Here is a 10202-nt window from a genome sequence, read left to right as displayed (position 1 = left end):
GGATTTGTTGGAATGGGTGTGGTTGTTTAGGGTTTGAAAAGAATGAATTTTTGGGGGTTTATTTTAGGTCCGTGAGTTTGGGTTCCTTGATTTGGTTTGAGGGTTTGGATGTATGATTTGGGTTTGGGTTAATCTCAAAGAGAAATTGGATGTGAGTTTTGGGTGTGGTTGCTTTTGATGCGTGGTTCTCCATGGCCATAGCCACTTTGCTTTGCAGTGAATTTCTTAGATTGGTGATGGAGGTTTTTTATTTTTTTATTTTATTGTTTAGGTTTTGTAATGGGTTTTTGATTTGATTTGGGTTTTGTGTAAGCTGTGACAATGAGTTGCAATTTTGGTGGTGGTGGTGGATTTCTATTGTTGTTGGATTTGGGTTTTACGGTGGTCATGGTGGTTTGTGGGTATATGGTGGTAGAGGGCTATGGGGATGCGGTTGTTGCTGTTGGAGAGAGAGAGAGAGTTTAAAAAAAAGGAATAGAAGTGAAAATTAAGAGGTGTGACATAGAGTTAGTTGTAAAATGGTGTGTTAATAGATAAAGTAGCTTTTTAATGTGTCAAATGCTAAATTTTTAAGAAGAGTTGATACTAATGCTTTAAGAGTCTGTTTGGTTGGGAAGATGGAAAAGTGAGGGGATATAAAATATTTAGATTTCCTTTATTTGTGTTTGATTGGAGAGGTGAAAAAGTGGAAGGATGGAAAACTTTTTTGCTTGGTTGAGGTGAAAAATAAGAGAATAAGAAATAAAGTTGGTATAAATTTACTATTATATCTTTACTAAATATATAAATAAAAAGTAACACATTTTTTAATTAAAAATTTTTATATGGACACTTTAATATTTTTTTATTTATAAAATAAGCAAATCCCCCCCCCCCCAAAAAAAAAGATAAAAGGAAAAAAAAGAAAAAGAAAAAAAATGTGAGATGAGCACCCAAAAAAGAAAAAGAAAAAGCCCAAAACCAACGTTTTGTTTATAAGAAATGGAAGAAAAAAAAAAAAGGGAAAAAGTACAAAGAAGACAAAAAGTTGGTGATGACACTTTTGTCATTCACCAGCAATAGGCGTGAAAATGCCTGTTTTCTCTTCATTTTGGAGAGGCAGGCTTTTGTGGGTTTGGGTGGAAAATGTTTGATTCTTATTTAAAATTTTTCTCTTTCCCTTCTTACTAAATAACACCCACTCCTATTTTCTTTTATATTTTCTCACTTTTATTTTCCATCTATCCTATTCTAGCTTCAACTAAACACACCCTTGGCCATACTGTTGTGACTGCGATTCTACCTAACGTGGAATTCCAAAATTATTTGGCAATAATTATGATATACGAGTGTTAGCCTAATGATTGTGAGGTAATTGAAAAAAAATTAAATGTTTAATATGTGAATTTTTTTTGTTCTTTGTCTTAGAGACTAAGTTGGTTATAAAGACCAAATTGATCAAATTTGAAATGATCTAAACCTAATTGGCATTATCTCAAATATCAAGGTAAGTTAATGAAATTTATCAAAAAGAAAAGATGGAAGACAGCAATTCAGGCAAACTGGTAACAAACGTACATGCAAAAAATATGAGAGCAAAAAGACTAAACATGATTTCAGTGTTCACATGGTGATACAAGACGAGACATTGGCTACGTAGATGTTGGGCTCCACAAATTTGGCAATGATGTTAACGTTGTCGAGGACAGTTTGGCATTTTTTACCCGATCACATGATTTATTTTTTGAATTAAAATTTTTATTTTAAATCATGATTTCTGTATAAAAATTGAAATTTGTGTAGATTGTGTGTAATAGGCCGTGCATAATTGTCCTTTTTCTTTCTTTGCTGGGAGAATTAAACATAACATACTGTTAAGAGTAATGTTTATTTCACACATATTTTGAACCATGTCTATTTCACAGATATTTTTCATACGGTATCATAAAGCTCCTTGCACTCATCTAGTAGCAGTAGTTTGAAGCAGAGATGACACACATTCGCTTCATATCCACCAGTACCATTCAGGCAGCATCGAGTCCCAAAGAGTTAATTAACTCGAAGGATTGACTTAACTCCATGGGATCTCCAGCTGCTCTTAGTTGATCATATCCAAAAGGGTCTCCTTTTCTTCAAACCTACACCTTCACAAGAAAAAGAACTACAAGCTAGCAGTGTGATTGATCACCTAAAAGACTGTGTCCCGCACATTAGATATATTCTACCCTCTTGCTGGTCGCCTTGTCATGGTTGACAACGATGATGACAAGACCACCTCTTTCTTTGTTGATTGCAATAACCTTGGAGCCCAATTTGTTCATGCGGTGGCTGATGATGTTACTGTGGCAGATATCCTTGATTGCATATCCCATATATGTTCCAGACATTGTCAACTCCTTCTTTCTGATGAATGGCGTATTGAACTACCAAGGCATTTCCAAGCCATTGTTAGCTGTGCAGGTAACTGAGCTTGTTGATGGTATTTTCATCGGCTGCACTTTAAACCATTGTGTAGTCGATGGTAGTCCATTTTGGCATTTCTTTAACACTTGGTCTGAAATATCTAGAGGAAATAATATTGATGCCACGTCACAATCTCCTCCAATTTTCCAACGTTGTTATTTTGATGGTATTATCGATTTCCCACTTCATATTCCTTTCCATCAGAATGAAATCTCTGATGGGAGGTCCTTTCCTACACCTCTCAAACAAAAAGTTTTTCATTTTTCCAAGGAGAAAATCGCACAACTCAAAGCAAAAGCCAATGCTGAAATGGGCACCACCACCATCTCGTCCCTTCTAGCAGTAATGGGTCATCTTTGGCGAGCTGTGGTTCGCAGCCAGCATTACGAGGATAATCAAGAGGTTCATTACCGTTTACTTGTGGGAGTGAGGCAAAGAATACAACCACCATTGCCAGCTGAGTACGTAGGAAATGCAGTTTTATATGGGAACATAACAACTACCGTAGACAATCTTCTTGAACATGGACTAGGCTGGGTGGCTTGGCAAATAAATAAGGCAGTTGCTTCTCAAACGGCAGAAGAAGTGAAGAAGTATATAGAGGATTGGGTAAACTCCCCAAAGACATTTAAATTTAGGCTGTCTTTGGTTCCCGTAAAATATTTTCTGAAAAATAAATATTTTCCGGAAATGCTATTTTCGGAAAGGAAAATATTTTCAAGTGTTTTGTTGCATTCCAAAAAATATTTTGGAAAATATTTTCTGGTGTTTGGTTGTATTCTTGAAAATGCTCTAGAAAACCCATTTTTATCATGTTTCTCACATTTTCTCAACTTCCAAACAAATATTAATATCATTTCTTAGTAAATAAACACAAAAGAAACAAATCCCAACAAAAAAAATTCATCAAATCCAGTCAAATTGAGAGAGAGAGAGAGAGAGAGAGAGAGAGAGAGAGAGAGAGAGGCGACTGGGTTTGATGAATGGGGACAACGAAGCTGGGTCGAGGACGACGAATCTGGGTCGAGGACGACGAAGCTGGGTCGAGGACAAAACCCAAATTCATCAAAACCCAAAAGAAACAAAACCCAAATTCTCAATACCCAACAAAAATGCACGAGAATGATCGGTTTTGGGTGGATCGATGCTGGGGTGCGACGATCTCACCGGTGGTGCGATCGGTGCGATGAGGGTCTGAGATGGTGCGATTGAATGGGTTTTTTGGGTTTGACGAATGGGTTTGGGCATTGCTCGACGAACGAGCTCGGTCTTGGGTTTTCTGGGTTCGTCGGAGTCAGTTTCTGGGTTCGCGATTTCTCTTCTTTCTCTCTCTCTCTCTGTGCATCTGAGTCCGAAAATGGTTTGAAGTGAAAATAGCAACGGAAATCATTTTACACCAAAACAAGGGTATTTTCCGGTCAAAGCGGAAATCATTTACCGTTGACCGTATTTTCTGTGTGCTGCCAAACACCCACTTTTACGGAAAAACATTTCCGGAAATGATTTGAAGTCAAAACAAACACAGCCTTAGTGCCGTAACAAGTAATGCAATGATCACTGGAAGCTCGCCGCGATTCAATGTGTATGGTAATGACTTTGGCTGGGGAAGACCTATTGCTGTGCGAAGTGGTGTTAGCAATAAGTATGATGGAAAGTTAACAGTGTTTCCTTGGATAGAAGAAGGAAGCATGGATTTTGAAGCTTGTCTTTCACCAGAGACATTGTAGGCTATGGGCCTATGGCAAATGATGCAGAGTTCATGGAGGCTTTAGCCTCATAATTAAACTTTGTTGTGAACCTTCTTTTACACGGAAATATGTTGGAAATGCAATTTGAAATTACAAGCCTCTAGATGTTGTTGGTGATCTTCAATGTTCTTGAAAAATGTGATGCAAAACTTAATGGTAGTGTTGTCTATGTAAGAGTTAATTGCTTGAATGTCATAAATAATTCAATGAGGTGATTTTGTCTCATGTTTCTTGCGAATATCATTGTACTAGAATATAATAGCAATGGGAAGCAAAAAAAAATACTCAGAGAAGGACAAGGATGCCAAGAACACAACTTTAGGTGGTCACACCCATGTAGAATTTGTTACTTGAGATACTTGCAGATGAGACTCTTCATGGGAATAAGAAATTCAACACATTTAAAAATGCATCATTTGCTAAAGTAGCTAAAGAAATTAGTGAGAAATTTGTCATTGAATGTACACCAAAGCATGTAGAACATTGCTTTAAAACACTAAAAAAATTGGACTATTATTGTAGAACTTTGTAATAGGAAAAGCGGGTTTAGATTAGTGGCAGAGCCAAAATTTCAGCTTAGGGGAGGCAACATTAAAGGAAAATAATAAAAATATTGATCCTTATATTCATTGAACCATGTTGAATTAAATTAATTTAGCCAAAAAAAAAATGTTGAATTAAATCAACACTTTATTTTTTCAAATTCTCTTTGTGGAAAAGTATGGTCAACTAGTTGACAAGGTCCACATTGTAGATATGTTCTTCGAACTTGATCTCTATTATTAGGATAGTAATAAAAAAAAATTCCTTCTTAAAGAAGTATTCGAAGGAAGATTGCAAAATCTATCTTGATATGAGCTTGTTTAGAATTCCCCGGACTCATTACATTTAGGATTCTCTACAATTTTAATTAACTACAAATATTTATTTTATATATTAATTTTTAAAACAAAGAAGCAAAATTAGCCCATCCATAGTTACTCACAACCAAAGTAAGAGATTAATCAAAAGACCAAAATTTTAGATATCTAATTTGATTGTTCAAAATAACTTATGAAAATAATTCAATCTAGAAGTGTTAAGGGTATAAATATACTTAGAAAATTACATCTTTGCTTCCTTTTCAACATTTCCTTTCTCTATTCTTCTAGGTATTAAAATTTTGGATATAGCAAAAATTCATACTTTGAAACTGTGAAAAAGTAAGAGATAGAGGAGAAAAAAATATAATGGTTGTGGTAAGGTTTTGGTGCCTCACAAGCTTGTAAATTTTATTATTATTTTGCTTAGAATTTGAGTCACACTGACAAGTTTAGCTGTACAAGAGATGTATTTTTGTTCATATATTGTATAGAATTTGAGTCCCAATGTGAGTGAAAAAAAAAAAAAAAATTTGGATAAGTAAAAAAAAGTGGCATGAATGGTGTTAAAAAGGGGGGGGGGGGGGGAGGGGGGAATTGCCCCCTCTCGAGCCCCCTCACTCCGCTTATGGTTTAGATGAAATGATGATTTGAAAATGATCACTTGTGATAGGATAGTGTATGACGAAGAAGTTGCCATAATAAACTTCATTGTTTATTTATTTTTTATTGGTAGAAACTTTTAGTTTGTATCATTGTAAATTAAGTTTAAATCTTTTCACTATTCTTATGGGTCTCATATTAGTTTTTGACTCTTTTTTTTTATTGTTTATTTCCCCCTCCTTAACATAGGCAAATTCTAGTCATGCACAATTTCTGAAGAAGAAAATTGAGATGTTTGATGAGATGAGTTTGGTTGTGGGGTAAGGATATGTCTACAATAGCTTTTTCCAAGGGAGTTGGTGATATAGGTGTAGAAGCATTGGATAACTGATGTTGACGGTGATGTTGATGGCTTATCCAAAAAGAAGCAAGTTGATCCCTTACATGTTGCCGTAAATGAAACAAGGTCTCACAGGAAATGAAGTTATGCTACTATGATTGAAGTTGCTGTTTATCAAGATTTGCCTACAAAACTTGGTAAGGTTGAGGATGGATGGGTTATGAAGATGGATAGGTTTGAAGAAGGATGAGTTATGAAGATGGACAGGGTTGAGGAAACTATGCTTGTGTCTACATTTGACCATTTGAATGGGAATGAAAAGCAAGCTGGGTCATTCATGTTGAAAAATAACAAGCTCCATAGATAATGGCTGTAGAACTTCTTTAACAACTATTTAAGCCAATTTTGTTTATGTAGATGCATTTTGTTAGAATTTGGATGTGTCTATTTGGACAATTTGGCAATTTGGTATTTCTAGTTGAAGCTCTTTCCACAGAAAAATATATATGTAGACATTTTTACATGAATAGTGTTTATTACATACATTTAAACACAAAAAAAAAAAAAATTAAAATTGCGATTTGAAGTCATAATGATTTTAAGTCATAATTTCAGTTACTTTTTTATATGTGTGTAATAGTGTGCATAATATCATATTCTTATATAATATGTGAATAGGGTAGGAATTATTGAGAGGTCGGTGTAGACATCATCATATTATCACGTAATTAACGTTGAAAGTAAAGTTTCTCAATAATCACGTGTACAGTAGATATTCAATAATGGTGGTTTAAAAAAAAACTTTTGACAATGATGATTTTGGAACGTTTATTTGCATTGCCTTGCCTTGAGAGAAATGAGAACCAAACAGGGTACCTACTGTGTTCTCACTTTTATAGCCAGTGTCTTTGCTCTCGTCTACTAGTATTACTAGTTTGAAGCAAAGACGACACAAATTCGCTTCATATCCACGAGTACCATCCAGCCAACAGCGAATCCTAACAAGAAATCTCAGTATTGAGTTAACTCCATGGGATATCCAGATGCTCTTGGTTGATTTTAGCCAAAAGGGCCTCCTCTCCCACAAACCTACCCCTTCACAAGAAAATGAACTAAAAGAGGGTAGTGTGATTGATCACCTAAAAACCTCATTGTCCAGCACATTAGAGATATTCTACCCTCTTGCTGGTACTCTTGTTAAGGTTGAAAATGAAGAAGACAAGACCAGCTCTTTCTTTCTTGATTGTAATAGCAATGGAGCCCAGTTTGTCCATGCAGTGGCTGATGATATCAGCGTGGCAGATATCATTGAGCCCACCTATGTTCCTGACATTGTCTATTCCTTCTTTTTGATGAATGGCGTATTGAACTACAAAGGTATTTTCAAGCCATTGTTGGCTGTGCAAGTAACTGAGCTCGTTGATGGTATCTTCATCGCTTGCACTATGAATCACTGCGTAGTAGATGGCACTTCATTCTGGCATTTCTTCATCACTTGGTCTGAATTCTCTAGGGATAATAATATTGATCTCCTACCACAATCTGGTCCAATTTTCCAACGTTACTTTTTTGATGGTATTATCGATTTTCCCATTCGCATTCTTTTTCATCACAATGAAGTCCCTGATGAGAGGTTCATTCCTCCATCGCTCAAACAAAAAGTTTTTCATTTTTCAAAGGAGAAAATCGCACAACTTAAAGCAAGCCAATGCTGAAATGAGCACCAACAACAACATCTCGTCCCTTCAAGCTGTTTTGGCGAGCTGTGGTTCGTAGCCGACGTTCCTGTTAGGACATATGTGTTTCATTTGTTAAGAACATATGTCACTATTTTATGTAATTGACTTATTCTTTGACAAAACGCACTTTACTTGTATTTGGGTAGATTTAGGATGTGTTTAAATACTTCAAGAAATCATGTTTCAAGATCAAGTATTGAAACCTTCAAGTCTGTCCAAGAAAACAAACTAATAGTACAGATTCATTAAAGCTCGATAGCTGCATCTATCGAGTTTAAGAAAGCTGTTCAAAGCCTGGTGTGCTCAACACCTGCTCGACACCTCCTATTTGTCGAGGTTTAAGAATCTCAAAATTCTAATATGATTTTCTTGGGATCCGTGAATATGTATTTGAGCTTTCTTTTCTCCTAACCCTAGACATATGAAAGGATTGTTTTAAGGGCCGTCAAACAGTTCACAAGTTGCACAAGTATTAAGCAAACTCTATTTAAGCAAATTGTGACCGGAGACAAAGTTCTTGCCCTAGTTCATCTTTTTCTCTTGAAGAAGTTGCTGTGTATGTGTATCGTAGGGTTTTGTGACCAAGCATCTTCTTGATCTTCATCGTGTGGATGAACTGAAGAACTTTGCAATCAACAACCTTCTTAGTTGGTGATTGAAGTCGCGTACTGGGATCTGCGCAATTGGTTAGTCACGTACTTGGAAGTCGTGCATCAGAAAGGGGAGTTGTTACTACAGAATAAGTCCAATTGGGTATTGGGGTAAGGGTTCAACTGTAGGTTGGTAAGGTACTTGGGATTCCTTTACTTGTAACCGCTTGTTGTGATAATAGTGGAGTTTCGGGAGTGGTGATCTAAAAATCATCCGATGGGGTTTTTGCCGTTAGATTTTCCTTATTCGTAAACAAATCACCGTATTATTTATTTTCCGCTGCATAATTAGTTTATTGGTGATTTGTTTGTGTTACCACGTGTTTGCATGATAAATTAATTAATTAATAACTTGATTAATTAATTAATTAATTTCTATCACAAGGGATCATTTAGTTTGTGGTCTATCAGTTTTGATGCTAATCAAGAGGTTCGTTGTCAGCTAGTTATGGGAACAAGGCAAAGAATTCAACCACCAATACCATAAAAGTACTTTGGGAACTCACATTTGAATGGGAATGTAACAACTAGTGCAGGTAATCTTCTTGAACAAGGACTAGGTAGGGCGACTTTGCAGATAAATAAGGTGGTTGCTTCTCAAACAACTGAAGAAGAGAGGAAGAATGTAGAGCATTGGGTGAAAGCCCCAAAGATATATAAACGCCTTGGGTTAACAAGTAATAATAAATTTATTACAGTGAGCTTGCCGCGGTTTAATGTGTATGGTAATGACATCGGTTGGGGAAGACCTATCGCAGTGCGGACTGGTCCTAGCAACAAGTTTGATGGGAGTTTAATAGTGTTTTCTGGGGCAGAAGAAGGAAGCATGGATTTTGAATCTTGCCTCTTACCTGAGACCTTGCAGGCTATGTTGGAGGATGCAGAGTTCATGGATGCTTTAGCCTCGTAGTTAAATATCTTGTCATCCCTCTTTTTCGTTCTTATAAGTTATGTGATGGAACTTAATGGTAGTGTGGTTTATGTGAGATATATAAGTACTAATTAAGTTTTATTTTTATTTACGTTTTGTTAATATATCCTTTTATTTAATAATATCCTTTTATGACATGATCGGTATTATGTAGGATTTAACAATTTTACTTTTGGGAAACTTATTTAATAATTCAGAAAAAAATTATTAGTAGAAATTTTTTTAGTGGGAGTTTAATAATTTATCTTTGGATCACCACGCACTTTTAGCATAATGGTTACTCTACAAGTATAAGTACTTGTGAGGTGTGGAGGATAATGATTGGAGTTCAAGTTTCTAGGAAGGAGTTTCACACATATACATTTAGGTTAGATTAGAGTAGAATTTCTATCTTATATATATATTGTGGGTCCGAGAGGTCTGCAATCCGGCCCCAAACTCTATCTGGGCCCAGGGCCCGTGCCGAGGAGGCATCGTGCCGAGGAGGCATCGTGCCGAGGACGAATGATCAGTGGCCAGGGCAGCAGGGGGAACAACTGAGGTCCTACCCTGTCCTCGGCCTTCCAAAGCTCCAATAGGGAGACCAACATTTTGGTGGGGGTAATCCCCAAGCGGCCCCCTCAAGGGGATGTGGACGGAATGGGGCCCATATGGAAGCAGGATGTGAGGATTGGACCAAGGGAAATACGTCCCCTCTTCAATAAATGCCCTTGCCAACACTCAGAGCTGGTTAATGAGAAAAGACGTTTGGACGGTGTAAGCTTCGATCCATGCAACTAATAGAAAGTTAGGCGGGACAGTTGATGGGATGGATACAGAAATAAGCTCCTACCTGATCTACAAGTGGAGGGACAGGATCAGCCAAGATGGACTATATAATAGAAAGGTA

At 36.5% G+C, this 10202-nt stretch overlaps 2 pseudogenes; both read left to right on the top strand.

Moving 5' to 3' along the window:
- Positions 1–1858: 1858 nt before the first annotated feature.
- On the top strand, positions 1859–4372 carry LOC115954212 (annotated as a pseudogene).
- Positions 4373–6147: 1775 nt separating this feature from the next.
- Positions 6148–9292, top strand: LOC115951397 (annotated as a pseudogene).
- Positions 9293–10202: the final 910 nt, after the last annotated feature.

The sequence above is a fragment of the Quercus lobata genome, chromosome 7 (assembly GCF_001633185.2).
Source record: "Quercus lobata isolate SW786 chromosome 7, ValleyOak3.0 Primary Assembly, whole genome shotgun sequence".
Taxonomy (NCBI): Eukaryota; Viridiplantae; Streptophyta; class Magnoliopsida; order Fagales; family Fagaceae; genus Quercus; species Quercus lobata.
The sequence above is the reverse complement of the archived record's forward strand: the minus strand, read 5'-3'. Positions and strand labels throughout refer to the sequence as shown.